The sequence below is a fragment of the Felis catus genome, chromosome B3 (genome assembly GCF_018350175.1).
Source record: "Felis catus isolate Fca126 chromosome B3, F.catus_Fca126_mat1.0, whole genome shotgun sequence".
Taxonomy (NCBI): Eukaryota; Metazoa; Chordata; class Mammalia; order Carnivora; family Felidae; genus Felis; species Felis catus.
In genome coordinates this window covers 14,650,992-14,669,823 of record NC_058373.1, presented here as the reverse complement: position 1 = coordinate 14,669,823, position 18,832 = coordinate 14,650,992, and the positions used below count along the sequence as shown (strand labels likewise).

At 46.0% G+C, this 18,832-nt stretch overlaps 1 long non-coding RNA gene across 1 annotated transcript; it reads left to right on the top strand.

Moving 5' to 3' along the window:
- Positions 1-3,440: 3,440 nt before the first annotated feature.
- Positions 3,441-18,625, top strand: LOC123385827. Its single transcript, XR_006598906.1, has 3 exons — positions 3,441-4,254; positions 16,460-16,537; positions 17,132-18,625. It is a non-coding gene; the product is annotated as an uncharacterized LOC123385827 (long non-coding RNA).
- Positions 18,626-18,832: the final 207 nt, after the last annotated feature.

Here is an 18,832-nt window from a genome sequence, read left to right as displayed (position 1 = left end):
ACTATGTATCTACTTGTTACATCCACTGGGATATTTAAATGGTATCTCAAACTCAACACTCCTAAAACCAAACTCAGAACTCCCCCCACTAACGACCAATCTCCCAAGCCTGTTTCTTCTCTAGTCTTTTCTTAGTAAATAACAACTTCAGCCTTCCACTTTCCCGGGCAAAAACAATGCAGATGTTCTGGTCCCCTTTCTTGTCTTCACATCTCCAAAGCAGTCAATCAGCAAATGCTGTCAACTCTCTGTCAGAAATATGTCTAGCATCTCATCACCTCTTGCCACATCGCTGCTACCATTTTGGTCCGAGTCCTTATCATTTCTTGCCTAGACTATTACAGTAGGCTTCTGCCCAGACTCTTTGCTTCGATACCCGTCCATCCAGAGTCTCTTCTCAATGGAACAGCCAGAGTGAGTCTTTGAAAATATTATTTGTGCCCACCTTCTACTCAGAGACCTCTCGTGATTTTCCAGACCTCACCAAAATTAGAAGCCAAAGTCCTTTTCAACAGCATGCAGAAGAATGAAACTAGACCACTTTCTTACACCATACACAAAAATAAACTCAAAATGGATAAAGGACCTGAATGTGAGACAGGAAACCATCAAAGCCCTAGAGGAGAAAGCAGGAAAAAACCCCTTTCATCTCAGCCACAGCAATTTCTTACTCCACACACTTCCAAAGGCAAGGGAATTAAAAGCAAAAATGAACTATTGGGACCTCATCAAGATAAAAAAGCTTCTGCACCGCAAAGGAAACAATCAACAAAACTCAAAGGCGACCGACGGAATGGGAAAAAATATTTGCAAATGACATATTGGACAAGGGCTAGTATTCAAAATCTATAAAGAGCTCACCAAACTCCACACCGGAAAAACAAATAATCCAGTGAAGAAATGGGCAGAAGCCACGAATAGATACTTTTCCAAAGAAGACATCCAGATGGCCAACAGACATGAAACGATGAAACATGAAACACATGAAACGGTGCTCAACGTCACTCCTCATCAGGGAACTACAAATCAAAACACTGAGATACCACCTCATGCCAGTCAGAGTGGCTAAAATGAATAAATGAGGAGACTATCGATGCTGGCGAGGATGTGGAGAAACGGGATCCCGCTTGCACTGTTGGTGGGAATGCAAACTGGTGCAGCCGCTCTGGAAAACAGTGTGGAGGTTCCTCAAAAAATTAAAAATAGATCTACCCTATGACCCAGCAATAGCACTGCTAGGAGTTGACCCAAGGGATACAGGGGTGCTGATGCACAGGGGGCACTTGCACCCCAAGGTTTATAGCAGCACTTTCAACAATAGCCAAATTATGGCAAGAGCCTAAACGTCCATCCACCGATGAATGGATAAAGAAGATGTGGTTTATATACACAATGGAATACTACTTGGCAATGAGAAAGAATGAAATCTGGCCTTTTGTAGCAATGTGGATGGAACTCGAGAATGTTATGCTAAGTGAAATAAGTCAGGCAGAGAAAGACGGATACCATATGTTTTCACTCTTATGTGGAGCCTGAGAAACTTAACAGAAGACCATGGGGGAGGCGAAGGGGAAAAAAAGTTACAGAGAGGGAGGGAGGCAAATCATAAGAGACTCCCGAGAACCAACTGAGGGTTGATGGTGGGGTGGGGGGAGAGGGGAAAGTGGGGAATGGGCACCTGTTTGGGATGAGCACTGGGTATTGTGTGGAAACCAATTTGACAAGAAATTATAATTTTTTAAAAAAACCCACAAAATCCTTTTAATGGCTTCAAGACCCTACCTGATCTGGGCCCTGGTAATTCTCTGACTTCATCTTTTCCTTCACTCTCTTCAGTTCAGTCTACTCCAGCTACATCGGTCTCTTACCTACCTGTTCCTTTCACAAAGGAAACATCTCAGGACCTTTGCATGTGCTGTCTCCCCATACGGGTACATTCTTCCTCCACAATCTGTATAATTTTCTCCTTTACTTCATTATACTTCTGCGCAAATGTCACCTTAAGGTGAAGCCTTTCCTATACAAAATATTTCCTTTATTTCCTTCCATATTAGCATCTGACCTACCCTCTTTGTTCGTATATTTACTGCTTTCCCTCCGTTGAATGTGAGAACTAGGAAAACTGGAAGTTCATCTCCATCATCAACTTTAACCCTGTCTTCTGTTGCCACCACTTAGCCCCCCCCCCCCCCCCCCCCCCCCCCCAGCGCATGGTTCATATGTAACAAATACTTGAATGAGTAAAAGTCAACTGAATACAAGTTAACCCAGGCCAGGTAGCCCAGTACCTGGAACATCATACCGGTTTCCTAAACATCTATTGAATGAATGGATAAATGAATCCGTTTCCAGGACTGGGGACGCAGGTACCCACTTGTAGGCTGAGGCCAAGAACCAGTTGGGGAAAGACAGTCATTACGGAGTAGTTAATCGGATAACGTAAATATGTAACTACCAAGCAAGCGCTGGAAATAGACACCACTATTCCACACCATCTGCAACATGACGGGATGTTGGCTGGGTGACCCTCCCAGGGTGGGACTGGGTTTCCCAGGACCAGCTGATGAAAGGGAGTTTATCAAGAATCCGACTCCAGAAAATCAATCACAGTTAGAACACAGAATGGGTCACCAGAACCAAAGATTCAGACTCAGATCAAGGAAGAACCATGGCCGGTGTCAGATTCTCGGGAGGGTCGCATTTAAATCGAGCACGGAACAGACACGAAGGTGGATTACCTTCAAAGAGACAGATCAACAATACCTGGAAACTTCTGACATAACGAAGATAGTGTTCTAGGCCTGAAACCCAGGCTGTAGTTTCGCACTAAGGTACAGAGAAACACAGAGCATTGACTGGATCATGTGTCCCAGCTTGAAATCCTATTCCTTCAGCTCCAAACACAAGCCTGTAGCTGGGAAAATGAATTCTGACCCAGAATGGGTGTCTGAGTGCAAGCGATAAGGCACTGGGTACAAACTGCAAAGCCACAATCCCGATGGGCCGGTTCTACAAAGGCCTCATCTGGGAAACCCATCGTTCGGTTTCCCAAGCCCTTCCATCGGAATCAGGGATTTTCCTCTTGTAAATCCGGCCACAAAACACAACTTAGAAAGTGCCCCAAACCACTCGGCCAGACCAGCCAGCAAGCACAACCCCTCTCGGCTTTCTAAGAACGCCTGCCTGCCGTATAATGAAAACCACAGACGCCCAGCTTCCCCACGCACGCGTGCTCCAGTTGGACGGAACGCACTTCCTCCCGCCTTAGCTCCCCTCCCCCTTGCGACGGCGACAGCACCTCCCAGCAGCGGCCCTACCGCCTGGAAAAACCAGCCCTCGGTTTGCACTGGCCCCCCCGAGTCAGGGGGTTGCCAACTTTGGCTCTAAAACTGTTAAAGTGAAGAATCAAAGGTCATTCAAAAAAAACCCCAAAAACAAAAAAGGTGACACTTACTTGAATCAATGTCTTCTCGAGGCTTTTGAAAGGTGCAGCAGGCATAAAATTTAATATTGATTGTTGGGGCACATTGCCTTCCCCCTTCCACAGTCATTTCAGAATGACAAATAATTTGTTTTGATCCGCGCGGGGCACGGCTGGCGGACACACAGGAGTCCCCGGCCCTCTTCGCGGAAGCGCGGCTGGCTTTTTTTCTGGCCACTTCTCTCTCAGTTGCCTCTCCCCTCCTTAAATTTCTTGGTTCCTGCCGTCCCCTTCTGCTTGCTCCTCTTAGCTCCTGTTCTAATTTCAACTGTCATTTCCCCCGCTCTCCCGAGTGCTCTGAGCTCCTGTTCTAATTTTTCATGTCTTCTCCCAGTGCTGCCCTCCTTTCTGTGTCTCTGACCCTCTCCTTCTCGCCTTCTCTTTTTCTCTGACTCTTATTCCTCAATGTCCCTTCGGAGGCCCTGCCTCAGGTTTCTGCTTCTGTCTTCTGCAGACTGTGTAACACAGCCAATAATAGGATGTCCGATCTGCTCTGCCTAAGTCCCAGAGTCACAAAAATAAAAGCAGATATTGTTTTTCCCACGTTCTCCTAAACCCACCTTTGAATCTCATCTCCCCTCGATATTTCCTCCCGCACCCTTGCCTTCCAGCTTCTCCTTGCTGTTGGAATCCTCTAAGAAAATCTCTTTTTATATTCCTTGGTTGACAGGAGCAAAATGCAGGGAATTGATGTGAGAACTGTCATCGCAATGTAATTCTGGTCCAATTTCACTTTCTAAAGAAGTTTCGATGGATTTGCAGTGAGTATCCAGGTAAGTGAGAGGCAAAGATCTGCTGGGGGACCCCATCATTCATTCCAACTAACGGGTAAGGGAATTAAGGTCGTGTCTTGTCAGTGACGTTTCTCAGGGGTTTTTCTGTCCTCTCAGTTGGAGAGAGTAACAGTTGCAGTCTCGTTAATTACATACGGGGGAGCTTCGCATTAGGCGCAAACTTCCTCACCAAGTGTGGGTGTTGGCAAACAATCTGGGTGGAATTTTGAACACTGGTCTGGACCGGAATGAAAGAAATGTTCAGCAAATGTGGTGTTGGGCTATGGAAAGGAATTCATAGTTGCCTTGAACGTCTAGGCTCCTCAAGACGGCCATGGTAAGGGGACTCGAACTCCCGTGTTTGTTCGTAAGGGCAAAGTGCTCCTCCTACAAAAATTTCCCAGCTTTGGGGATCTGAATGGGTCCATACTAAAGAAGGCATCCGTGCCCGTATTAAAGGTTACAGAGACGGACGTTAGGACACATTTTGATTTCCGGGTTATTGTCTGCGGGCGACGGCATCTTTCAGACTTTCATAGAATTTCCCATCACCGCTTGGCAAATGAAAATAACACAGTCCACCACCTGGCTGTTTCCAGGAGACTGTTTTCATCTCATGCAGTTGGCCACTCCTTTTGGCATCGGCCTCCTCATGTGAAACATAACATTTTACATTTGTTGGAAATCTATTCATACCTAGGGAAGGAGAACGTTTGTATCGAACAAGTCAGTTTAAAACGGTGCATACCACATCTTATTCTTTCAAGCGGTGGTTGAACGTTGACGAGCTTTCTGGAACTAATTTTCAGGGGCTTTCAGAAGCTGCAAATGACACAATTTTCTTGGCTCCGTATTATTGTTACTATCTTTACAGATGGTAAAGGAAAGTTTGGGGTTATGACATTCAACCCACAGTGACTTAGTAAACTTTCTGAGTGTCCACTTTGTACCCGGCACTGTGATGAGGGGTACAGGGGTCATAAAGATGAATAAGCCCAAGTTCCTTCTCTGGGGGTGCTTCCTGCTAAAGGTCATGTCAAGGGTCAACCAAAAAGCCTTAGCCTCATCTGAAAATCTTAATCCCAAATACTCTTCTTCGCACAATAGCCCTAGAGTTAAACCTCTCCAGGGCATCTGACTTCTAAGGAAAAAAAAAAAAAAAGAAAGAAAGAAATGACCATAAAACACATGAAGAAAAGGCTATACATATGTTACATCTTTCACTGGCTACTTACAAAATTGACAGAATATATACAAACTGCTCTAATAACAGGGGTGGAGAAGAAAAGATGAAATGCACATTTAGCCCCATGTAAGTTTCTGATTCTTCCCCTGCTTTTAATTAAGTTATTTTCCTTTTCCAACCATCTCCAGGCTTTTTTTTTTTTCCATGAGAATGGGCAGAAAAACAAAAACAGGGGGGAGGGGGCAGACCCGTCGCTCTGTTGAGAAACAGGAAGTTATGTGAAACCTTGTTTGCCCTTTCTGCTCTGAAGAAGTTTGCCCAAGAGCTGTAACCCTGCACTCTGCTATGTAAACCCACCTACAGAAATGGCAGAGGTCAGCGTGGGAAAGAAGGGGCGCCGTGGGCCCAGAGCGACAACAAAAGTTAGTCCTTCCAGGGAAGCATCGCAAGACGAAAAGTAAAAACCATTGAGACTGTGGCGTCGTTCAGAGCCGCTCGCTTTCTTCTTCCGCTTGGCTTTCTTACTCTCCCCCCTCCCCTCCCCCCACCCCACCCCTGGCTTTTGTGTTAAATTCCGAATCATTATGAATCCATTAAATATGCTGATCTCTTCAAACATAGTCTAGGGACCTCGACTGACTCAACACTAAAACCATCTTCTGTTTTGCTGCCTTGAATGCTTCGGTTTCTGTTGTCGCTTCGGTTGTCTGTGATGATGCGAATTAAGAAGGAAATCCTCTCGAGGAGAGGAATGTTCCAGCTGCCCTTTGCCATAATCGTGGGGTTTCACCGCGATGCCATAGGGGCCTCGGGGTCGCTGAAGAAGGCCATGGGGCCGGACTCCAGCAGAGTCTCTTTTCTGGGCCATAAATTGGGGTTAAACTTATTGTGTGTTTGAAGAAAGGGCTCTGGCTGAAACCAAATTTTGAAAATGAGCGATAGCGGAAATCTTTGCTGCTGTGCCCTGAAATATCCAGATAATTGAAGAGTTTGTTGTTTGTTGTTGTTGTTGTTTTTGTTGTTGTTTTGCTTCTCCTCTCCGTTTCGTTGACCCTGCCGCCTTTCATTATGTGTATTTGGTCGCAAGATGGAAATGCCTATAGAGCTTCAATGGTTCCGGATGTGCGGTAACAGAAAATTCTGATTTGGGGCCCAAATGACCCTATGGCCTTTCCGAAATTTCTGTTTGTGCTGTTCAGGTTAGCATCAACCGCACCGGGGCCCAAGAGAAGGGTCCTTATGGGGATGCATTCGTGTTTTCGGGCAACCGAGATCTTTATCGGGCCAAAATGTAATTTTCTACTCCCAAGGATTGGCTTGGAGCCCTGGATTTCACACCCAAGTATGGAGCAGGATCTCCTGGAGGGCTGATGGACATGGCCTGCTGGTCTTCAAGCCCCTCGTTCCCGGGAATTGGGAACGGAAATGGGTCTGACTCAGCAGACCCAGGAAAGCCTGCGAATGTGCATTTTCAACACTCATCCCATTGATGGTAGGGGTTGGAGTTGGAGGAGGAGGATAGGAATCTGTTCCCGGCTGGTCCCTTGTGTGCTCTCTTCTCTTTCAGATGAGCACGTGTAGCCTGCAGCACGAGAAATACGAGTGTATGAAATCTCTTTCAATTCACTGTCCCGTGGTGCTGTTCCTCCACCGCCCCTGTGCTGTTCCTCCAAGGTGCTGTGCTGTGGAGTCCGGAGGAAAAGGTGGGAGGCTGGTCGAGATCCCGCGGCTTCTGCGTGATGGAGACAGAAATCACGTCCACCTCGACTCTGGGGTCTTGGAAACGCGAGATTGCGGGTGCCGGTCGGTAGGGTTCTGGTGAGAGCTCTCTTCCTGGTTTGCAGACAGACAGCAGTCTTCTTGATCTGCCCTCACAGGGCGTTTGTTCAGGGTCTCTTGCGTTTTCAGCCCCGTGAGGGGCACGGCCGGGACGCTGTCTCACGGACGTACGGGAAGAGTAGCAGACTGACGTCAGTATGTCTGTCTCCACAATGATGACGCGGTTTGTGTCAATGTCCTGTGACTCAAGTAGCCTTGCTCAGCCTTGGTGTTACCATCTGACGCTATAGTCCGTGCACTGCCTTTTCCATGAGATTGTTGTGACATTATGTGAGGCTTCCGGGGTTAGAGAATGATGGCCTGAAGGAGTGGTTCTCTAAGCGTGTTCTCTGCCCAAGTGGCCTCAACCCGATCCGGCGTCGTCAGTCGGTCGGGGAGCCTGACTTCGAGCACCACCGACTCAGAGTAACCTTCCTCAAACTTTCCCCAGTGAACTTGCTACGTAGACCAGTTATCAGGGCTTTCCCCATAAAATTTCAATTCAGAAAACTGGAATAAAACCTGGGAATCAGAAAAAAAAATCCTGAGAATCAGTATTCTTGTTTCATTAAAAAAAATCTTTTGGGGCACCTGGGTGGCTCAGTTGTTTAAGCATCCGCCTCTTGATTTCGGCTCGGGTCACGATCTCACGGTTCGTGGGTTTGAGCCCCGCGTCGGGTTCGTTGCTGACAAGCAGAACCTGCTTGGGATTCTCTCTCTCCTGCCCCTCCCTTGCTCGCATGCACGCTCTTTCTCTCTCTCAAAATAAATAAATAAACATTAAAAAAAAACGTTTTCAGGAGCATTCCAGATGAAACTTGATTTGTGCGCGATTTTCTTTGCCTATAGCATCAGTTTGGTACGTATTTGCAGGTTGCTTGCTGAGGTAGGTGACCAGCGGCCGATCTCCATAGGCCTAAATATCTGATTTAAGGCCAAGAAAGAAAGACATGTTGCCTGAATCAGTTTAGCTACTGGGGGTTTGAAGGACAGGCAGAAGTTTTCTGGGTGTGGCAGGTGGGTAAGGAGGTCACGAAGTCAGAGAAGAGAGATGTGAAAATCAGGCCTGAGTGCTGCAAGCTTCAGAAACAAGAATCGGTTTGAAAAGGCTCTAGATGTTCTATCTCCACCCTTACTATCTGGTGTCATGATTATCTGCTCAACAGTTTCCCCACATGGTTTTGAGTTTCTTTTCGAGGGTGGAGAGTAAGTCTCAGCCTCCTACCTCAGTATGTGGTGCTCTCTTACAGGCTCATGAGTGAATAAGCAGTGGGTAAGGGGGCAAGGGGACAGGCAAGATGGAAGGACTTAGTTTGGTGCCAGATTCTAGAAGATTCTAGAAGACTTCGAATGCCATGATAAAGAGTTTCTACCTAAAAGTGTTGTGACTCTTAAAAAATGAGTTGAGGGGCGCCTGGGTGGCGCAGTCGGTTAAGCTTCCAACTTCAGCCAGGTCACGATCTCGCGGTCCGTGAGTTTGAGCCCCGCGTCAGGCTCTGGGCTGATGGCTCAGAGCCTGGAGCCTGTTTCTGATTCTGTGTCTCCCTCTCTCTCTGGCCCTCCCCCGTTCATGCTCTGTCTCTCTCTGTCCCCCCAAAAATAAATAAACGTTGAAAAAAAAATTAAAAAAAAATGAGTTAAATGGAGGAAATGCTCTCACCCAATTTGTGTTGTAAAGTCCACTTTGCTGAAGACAGAGCAGGTAGACTGAGTAGAGGTCAAAGCCAGAGGATCCCATAGGAGGCCAATGCAATGGTCCTTGAAAAGAGATGATCTAGACTAGAATGAGGGCTTCTTCATGACAACAGAGAGGCCCGGGGAAGATGGCCGAAGTTGACAGGGCAAGACTCAGCCTCTATTCAGAGGTGGGGCCGAAAGGGGCAGTTAATGGCAACTTGAGCGTACAGTTCACATTGGGGAGGGGTGGGATTTGTGGTTGATTAGAAACTGAAGCATAAATAGTGTGGAGAAAGCCAATGACTTTTGTTTTCAACTGAAGTGACCATGGAGCATCTGGGTCCATTGGAAACATAGGTTAGCAGCTCAAGAAAATGGTAGCTACAAGACCATTAGCATTTCAGCGTTGATGCTCTGGGGCACCTGGGTGGATCAGTGGGATAAGCGTCCACCTCGTGGTTTGGCTCAGGTCACGATCTCCTGGTTTTGTGGGTTCGAGCCCCATGTTGGGCTCTGCTTGGGATCCTCTCTCCTCTCTCCCTGTCCCTCCCTTACTTGTGCTGTCTCTGCCTGTCTCAAAATAAGTAAATAAACTTAAAAAAAATAACGGTTGATGCTCCAAGTGTGAATGAGTTCCTCTAACTTCTGTTTATTTTCGTTAGCTTGCCTTTATCTACCTTCCCCGCCCCCCCCCCCCCCGCCATCCATATGTAAGGGCTATTAGGAGAGTAGAGGGGCAGATGAGAAGGTTGATAAAGGAAACCAAGAACATTGTGGAAGCAAACACCTGTACTATGTTCTTTGGATGATTTGCCTATTCCTGTTTTCAACCTTATTGACTTTCTACTCTTTCCTATACGGATGAAACTTGCCTTTCTTGTGGTGTCATAAACATAGACAACTTTGAAAAAAGAATTTCACAGAATATAAATTGACGGCTCTCTGGGCGATTGTAGTCATTCCTTCTTTCTTTCGGCAGGTGGTAGGCATTTGGGTATCACATGCCAGACAAGGGGTTTGACCCTGGATCCTGCAATGAACAGGACAGCCCCCGTACTTACAGACTTAACATTCTTGTCGAGGAGACTTTGGTCAGCCCGGTACACATGTTTAGAAGTTCTCTGCAATATCACTAATATATTTCCTGCTGTCATTCACAAATCCATTTAATACAAAAGAGAGTCTGATGCACGATGGAGGGTATTTTATTACGTGTAATCAGTCTTTTCCCTCGGATGTTGATGGAGGGATTTCCATTCTTTCCACTTCAGTCAAGATGAATCTCATCTATTTATCACCGGATTTACAGAAAGGCCTGTGAACAATTTGTGTGACAGCTTCAGAAGGAGATATTCACTCTTGCTTTCTTGGTCTCCTAAAGTCCCAGCATTGGGCCAGGCTTGGAAATAGAAGCAATCATGCTGCTTTAACCAAACTTACATTTATCTCTGGGCAAATGCACTTTTTATCCTTCCGATCGTCATGTTAACCATCTGCGGAAAGGCATATATTTCAGATTCCAGAAGTCTGATGAATCGACCGGAACATAATTAAACTTAACCAAATCTCTTTTCTCTCCTCTGGAATGTTCAGCATGCTGCATTGTAAGGCCAGGGCTGGGAGAGTGCATTGTGAGTAGCTGTGAGTGTAGCCTGAATCCAGTGGAGTTTGAAGGCATTGTAGACCAGCGTGGGGTTAACTGTAAGTTCCGTCACCTGCTAACTGTGTAGCCGTGGAGGCTGATTCACTTCTCTGGGTTTAATGTCTTTCTCCATAGCATGATTATTGCAGGATCAAATCTCAGAGAGTTGTTGCAAAGGCGAAATGAGATAGATGGCAAATATATATTTGGAGATATTTGGGGCATCTTCCCATTTCACAAGTCACAGTCTTCTCTGAGCAGTGCTGCTAAACGACACGGATGAGCCTGGAGAGGCTGTATGTGCGCCATAAGGTCCTGTCTCCCTGCTCCCTGTTGACTGGGGGAGTGTGCCTAAACCATGTGGATCAGAAACCTAAACCACGTTGATCAGATCATCTCTTCTCATGTTTGGTGCTCGTGGTTGAGATACACAGAGACTGGGAGTCGGTGAACTGAATTATAGCAACCTCAGAGCCTGGAAGGTCAAGGAATTCCTGTTCCCTGGAGAGGTGGGCTCCCGGGTTTTTCTCTTTCTGGATATCGCTTCTCCCTTGACTTACGTGAGATCTTCTCCTGGTAGATCTCTTCTTCAGCTGGAGTTGGATCCTGATGAGGGGATTGACTAAGAGTTGGACCCCTTGGCACCTTTTGAAAAACCGTCTCCTCCTTCAACGCCATTCTAGTCTGTTTGGAAATCCCTTAGACATCACCGTTTTCCAAATATCTTTTTTCCCCCCCCAAGCCCTTCATTTTAGTGACTGTCTGTCACGCGAACTCGACTGTCTCAAGATGGCCTTCTTTCTCCATTTCTATTCCAGCCTTCCTTCAATTCGTTCTCCAGACAAAGCCAGAGGGAGGGAGATTCTTCCAAAAGTAGACTGTATAAACTGGCCCATGCAACCTCTCTGCTGAAATCCTTTCCGTGGCCTCCTGATGACCTTGGAGTGACATCTCCGCTCCATCATCACCTCCAGGGTCCCCCTGCTCGAAGCCTGTCCGCCATTCCGGCTCTCCCTTCCACTTCTCTTGACCGTGGCCTCTGCTCCGTGGTGCCTTCCTCGTCTCGGTTTCTCAGAAGTCCTAGATCTTTCCTGTCCTGAGGCCTTTTCATGTGTGATTTCTCTTTGGTGTTCTTTCCCTCCAGAGGGCTCTCAGTCAATCCCTTCGTCTCCTAATCTTAGTTATTTTCCACAAACCTCCTCTGACCCCCACATCTGAAGTGGATCCCCGGATAAGCCACGTCCTTTGTAACTCTGATGGAAAAGAAGCCGGAGGCATCCATAGTCATTAGGTGTGTTTGCACGGCTGTTTATTTAATTCTCTTCTCTCCCGCGAGGCTCTACGTCACCTGAAGACAGGGCATATGTAGGCTTCCCTCTCCTCTATCCCCAGTGATGCAGGGTGTTCATTCAGGACACCTAGACCGCTGGCGTGGCATCGCGAAGGTTAACATGAGGAGCGGGCAGTTCTGCCTAAACCCGGGCATCACTCCGCCCATCAATTAACTGGGAGTCAAAGGATCACGGCCATAAGGCACCCCGACACGCCCAGTGAAAATTCCACCTCCCTCTCTAACGGCAGGATTGTCCTAGGCAAGCAACGCAAAAGGATAGAAATAAACCAAGGTCGATGAAAACGCTATTACATTCAGAGGGGATACTTTCCATCCGTTTTCAAATTAAAGTCTCATGCAAGCGGCAGAAAAATACACTACAGATTCTTTACCTTGATTGTTTCAACTTTTAACAGTGAAGTCAATATGTGCCTCCAACTAACTGCTGGGGATTGCTGTGTGATTGCCAGGTTGTTTTATGTATGTGAAGCAACAAAACAATATAAGGTGACAAACAAAAGACGGAGAAATATATAAAAGGGGAAAAAAAAGTTGGCTGCGTGCTACCTCGGGCTTTAAAGCTCTTCTTATACACTTCACCGCGAAGTCTATTAAAGCAAAATATAGTGGAAATACAATATACTGCAATGAATGTCTTCAAACTAGCAATTTAGCGCAAAAGCTGAGGGCAGTTCTTATGCACCGACTTTTAATACCGCGACGATTTGTGGTCTCACAAAGTTCCTGCCTTAGGCAGAAGTTGTGCTGAGTTCTAATAGGCCTAGTTTGTCGGCTGTCAGAATAATGGAGAATTTGGTAGCGGAGGGGCTGGATGCTGTAAACAGTGGAGATAATTAGAAGGTCTGCTGGCAGGATCGTGAAGCTGGTTTATATTTGGTCGCAGGGGAAAGTGTTTGTTAGGAAACTAGCGGGTGACATCGCAGTCTGGGTCCCGGCAGGTTTATTTGGGGGAAAATTCCGTGGGTCACTGGACAGGCTAGTGTTCTTTGTTGATTATAATGCTACCGCTATTACTTATAATATTAAGTCAATAATAATGGTTATATATATAGTACATTAACTTGATATAATCAAGTCGATAATTACGCTATTATTGAACACCTACTATGTGCTTGGCCCTGCTCAGCCAGTTTTTCTGTATCTCCATTCCTTTTTTTTTTTTTTTTTAACGTTTTATTTATTTTTGAGACAGTGAGAGACAGAGCATGAACAGGGGAGGGTCAGAGAGAGGGAGACACAGAATCCGAAGCAGGCTCCAGGCTCTGAAATGTCGGCACAGAGCCCGACGTGGGGCTCGAACTCACAGACTGCGAGATCATGACCTGAGCCGAAGTCGGCCACTTAACCGACTGAGCCACCCAGGCGCCCTTGTATCTCCATTCTTTAGAGAAGGAAATCAAGGCTTAAAAGGGTAGTAGCTTTCTTTAATGTGAGACACAAGCACGGAGTGGCATTTGCAATCACGCAGACACCGTGTTATTCACACTATCCCGGGCTGTCTTCTTGTGGGGGCAGGGTTAATATTGCCGGTCACCGTGTTTTAAGCGCCTAGTTTAAATTCGCCATAACCGTGGAGGCCGTTGGCTTCACAGACAGAGGCTGGCACTCAGAGCGAGGTCTCCCATGACTCATTATCCGTCATCATTCAAGGGATGAAGATTGCCAGGGATTTATTTTATTTTATGTAAGTGACTATGGAATCTAGATCATCCTTTTACATAAAGCTATTTTTTACTCCTTGGGGCCAAGTTTATATCCTGCCTGGGAGGACCGAGTGGCCACATCATTGCAGGCTTCACGTGTCACCACCACCGCCCCCCCCCCCCGCCCCATCCTGCCTCCACATGGTCACCTTCCCAGGTGACTCACGTGGAAGGTAAGAAAACCCAAAGGTGATTCCCCATCAGGTGTGGGAACATGAGTGATGATTCTGCGGTCACTGAGGTGTTGACTTTAACTCTGCCTGTACATTTAAGCACACAAGAGAGTCCCCTGCCCGATCAGGGACAGGGACCAGGGACCACGGCATTCTCTGCCTTCGGGAGCTCAATTACACACTTGGACTGATTCCGTTTCTCTTCGAGGATAAATAGTAATTAGCATTTTTCAGCACATTGTGGAATGTCCGCGTTCTCCCTCCCGAAAGTTGTAACAAAACTGGGGAACTGACACACAATGAGCAACGGAAGTTGTCATGGGCATAGAGACCACAGAGCCTCGAGATTACTCAGCCTGGAAAGGCGGAAGCTGAGAGAGGGCATTATTGTAAGTGTATCAAATACTGAAGGGGGTGATGAAGGACTTGTTAACCAAACACTGGATCATTCGAACAAGAAGGCTTCATCAAGAGACCTTCCTACAGTGCTCCCTTCCAAGCAAAATCAGCTTTCCTCCCCCTTCCTTTGCATTCATACGCCCAAGAATCTGTTTCTTGGTCGCACTTGGTATCTTATTCAGTTATTTGGGAGAAGCAGCAGGTGTGGGGCAAGGGGCACTAGGGAGGGATAAGACGGTGTGGATTCTAGCCCTGGCTCTGCCACTGTTTCCATTGTTTCTTCCATTGTACCTCAGTTTGCTCATCTACAAAATGGGAGTGCTAAGCCTTACTAAAAAAAAAAAAAAAATTGCATAAAGATCTCAGAGGTCTTGATGAAGGCCAGATGGGAGAAGGCGTATAAATGTGCTTTGCGGTCTGTAAATGGGAGACCTCTGTGCCCCTCGCCACATGATTTAGACCCACTTTTTTACCCGAGTTGTTGTTGGAACAAAGCAGCCCGACAGCTTGACAACTTGTTTGCTGTGACTTGTCAGCCCGTCCCTGAGCTTCTCCAGGTCTCTGTCCCTCTAGCCTTCTGGGTCAGAGCTTCCCCGATGCTATGTGAGGGCCATGCCTGAATTACTCAGAAGGACCCATGAAGAAACTGTTGAACGATGGAGTACAAGAGTCAGAAGAAAATGACGCTGTGCGCTGTACTTGGGTGAAAACTTCGGAGACCCGTTCCGAGTGCCCCTTGGAGGGCCCGAAACCGATCGGACCCTGGTGCCCACAGCAGTGACTGACCCAAGCACGTTCCCTTGTGTGGTCTTCTCCCCTAGCCACTCTCTGAGGCGTCTGTAAGCCCTGCCTCAGGCTCTGCTTTCTGGAGGGCTCCAAAGTGAGCCACACCTCTCCAGCCTTCTAGATTTCAGGCTCTGAGCTCATCGCCAACGATATTATCCAGATCAAGAATGATCGTAAAACCATGTGGCTCATCTGTGGACCATAAAGTTCAAGTGAGATTCAGAATCCGCCTCGGAAATTCTGGGGGGACCGGCTGTTGTTCTCAGGCAGCAAGGAAAATTCTTACCCATCTTGGACTCACATTCTTGTGATGGAGACACAGTCTAGAAGCCCTTAGCTCTAACACGCTTCCATAGAACTGATTTTTTCCAAATCCACTGGCCAAGCGGCCATCAACTGTCACCTGGACAAGAGGCAGAGTCTCCTAACCTGTTGCTAGCATTTATCTTCCATCTCTCCAGCTATAATTACTGGCCAGCAGATAGAACAATCCTTAAAAATTCCAAGTGAATCACGTTACTCCCTTATATAATGTCCTTCCGGCTGTTCGTTGCTTTCAGAATGCAATCCAATCTTCTGGTCACAAATGCCAATTCCCTTGGAATCTGCCACCTGCCTACCTCGTCAGCCTGGCCCCTTTCACGATCCCCAGCAACCCCCCCCTTCCACCCTCCCCCCCACTGAAGCCGCGCAAGCCTCCCTTCAGCAACTTGTCCTCTTTGCTGCCTCAGGCCCTTTGCTCCCGTAACTTCCTCTGACGGGGCCCTTTTCTTCCATTGATTCCTGTGACTCGTTCCTTTTCTTTCTGGCCCCTCGTCAAATGTCACGTCTGCAAGGAAATATTCCCTGACTGTTCTTTTTACGGAGGATTTCCCCCTCTTTCCAACTGCCATCGCTCCTCACACCCTATTGCGGGGGTCAGCAAATGTTTCACTAAAAAATAGTGAAGCGGGGACGCCTGGGTGGCTCAGGCCATTAAGCATCCCACTCTTGATTTCGGTTCAGATCGTGATCTCACAGCTCATGAGATCGAGCCCCGTGTGGGAGCTTTTGGAGGCAGTGCGAAGCGTGTGTGGGATTCTCTCTCTCTGCCCCTCTCCGGCTCACCTGCGTGAGTGTGCGGGCTGTGCGTGCTCTCTCTCTCTCTCTCTCTCTCTCTCTCTCTCTCAAAAAAAAAAAAACATTAAACAAAATAACGAAGCAGATAGTGAACATTGCAAATTCTGTGGGCCATAAGGTAGCTGGTGCAACCATTTAACTGCTTTTTTATGGTTACAGAGGCTGTAGACAAAACATAAATGATTGGGAGGGGGTGTGTTCCAATAAAACTTTATTTACAAATACAGACGTGGCCCTGAGGGCCATAGTTTGCTGATCCCCGTACCTCTTGAGGGTTGTTGATGTCATTTATTCCAGTTTAAAAATAACCCCGTGCTCATTAACCTGTTTGTTGTTTGTCCTCTGCAGCTGACTGTATATTGGATGAGGAAGGAATCATGTGCCTTTATCACTGTGATCTCAGTGCCTAGAAGGGTTGCGGACAAGGTAGACGCTAAATACATATCTGTAAATAGACAAACGATGAAATGGATCTCTCTTGTTGTGTCTCAACCCCGCGTCTTACGTACTTACAATTTCTTTCACGGCACTGTTCCTAATTTTCGATTGCTTAATTTATCTGTTTTCGCAAGCTCCGAGCACATAAACTAGGTGCGTCTTATTTAATTCAACGATATATCTGTCAGTCCCTAGTATAGTGCTTGGCACATAAACCTTCAAATAAGCGGGATGACTAAACGAATGCATCAATGTAGATTATTTCCATGGACAAAAGGAAGCGCTGACCTCCAATTCTGAGAAATGCTCGTTTAAGAAAATACATCCATGTTAACGTGAATGCGTGAATGAATGAAATGAGTCTCCTGGTTCTCCGTGGCTATAATGAAACATTTCTAAACATTTCCCCAAATTAATCAATCTAAGGATAACTAGCAGAAAACAAGAAAACTAGTTTATTTCCCATGGTCTGGATAAGCCTCCTTAAGCACTTGTGGGTTTGGTAACCGGACACATTTTCAGGCTGTCTCCTTAGGTAGCGCTCAGTATGACATTTGAAGACCTTCCCTCCTTGCTTTGTAGGTCTCTCCATATCTGCTGCTGAGAAATGATTTTGTTGACTCGTGGCCATAACCACGTTTCTCTCTCCCTGGGAAAGCTTAAAACCGAATTCAAGGAACGCAAAGCTGGAAAAAGACGTAATGCATCACAATCCAGATGAAAAACTAATAACCCGTGAATAGCGTGACGATGACATCTCCCAATTTGCATGGGGCAAGCATTGTTTTTGCCATTTGTTTTATTTATTTATTTTTTTCCACGGAGTCATTATTAGTAGCGTCTCTTTTTCTTCTCAGAAGGGCTGATTTGGACAATGAATTATCTTGTCACTGGAAACGTAAGGAAAAATGTTACCTTTCTTTCCCGAGGACAAGCTGGCCATGCTCTAGAGGAAGTCCTTCCTACCCTAATTTTCCCACAGCCCATGTGGAGAGGCGGGCGTAAACTCCTATTGTCCAGTGGGTTAGGAATTATGGAGACTGAGGCCAAGGGCAGTGGTTAGAACATTGACTCTCTGCTGGGCTTTACATCCTGGCTCAGAAATTCCTTGTCTGTATTGTCCTTAGCCTCTCGGTACCGCACCGTTGCCTCAGTTTCCTCACCTGAAAATGGGGGTAATTATAGTCCCAATCTCCTAGGGCTCAATAATTCTAAGATATCTTACTACATGCCTACGTGTGTTTCTTAATGCTCTCGAGAGGATTTTCAGTCTTTAGGTGAAAACTATTTCCAAAAGACTTGAGAAACGTTGACCGTCATGTGGGATTTTGTATAATAATATCTTTATTGCAAATCTGATTGGCATGTTTGCCTTAAATGTCATGAGAAGGTTTCCACTTCCTTAACATTTGCCTGATTGTGTGATGTCCCCAAATATTTTGTAATTTTTGTACCTCTCTGAACCTAGGGCACAATAAAATAAATTAAATTAATTAGGGCTGATAATTATTCTAGCGAACCCTCATCTTGCATAATGCATCAATTCAACACTGCTTTGTTGCAAAAAAAAAAATCCAGTTTGACTGACACATAAGAGTAAAGTAATATAAGGTTCATTTCTACTTAATAGCATCTGATTGTATTCTCTTGATAAGTCAGATAATTAAGTAATTCCTCTGTAATTATTAGTATTAATTTTATATATCCTTTCTGGTTACCAGAATTATTATTCCTTCTGTAAGAGTGGCAATTATTGTTAATTTAATTCCATATTCTACATTGACTCCCGGTAAATGATTCTGAATCTTAAAACTATTGTGTTTGTTTAGGCCCTAAAAACATGCACTCATATAACTTTTCCATTTCTTAGCTCATTTAATTTGTGATTTAGTTAGGTAGTTTTACAAAGTTAATTTGGTCATCTCTGAAATCTAGACATTGTTGTTATTTGCTCTGTAATATACAATTCATGAACAACAATTATTTTTTCATTGTTCTAGAATCGTTTGTTTGTTACTTTTGTGAGGGTTATCGGGATTTCTCTTCTTATTTATTTTTACTTTTATTTTTTTTTCAGGTTTGCTTATTTACTTGGAGAGAAGAAGAGAGAAAGCACCAATACAAGCAGGGGAGGGACAGAGAGAGAGGGAGAGTTCTCCAGCAGGCTCTTCTCTGTCAGTGCAGAGCCGGATGTGGGGCTTGATCTCACGAACCTCGAGATCCTGACCTGAGCCGAAATCAAGTTGGATGCTTAACCCATGGAGCCACCCAGCCAGCCCAGCT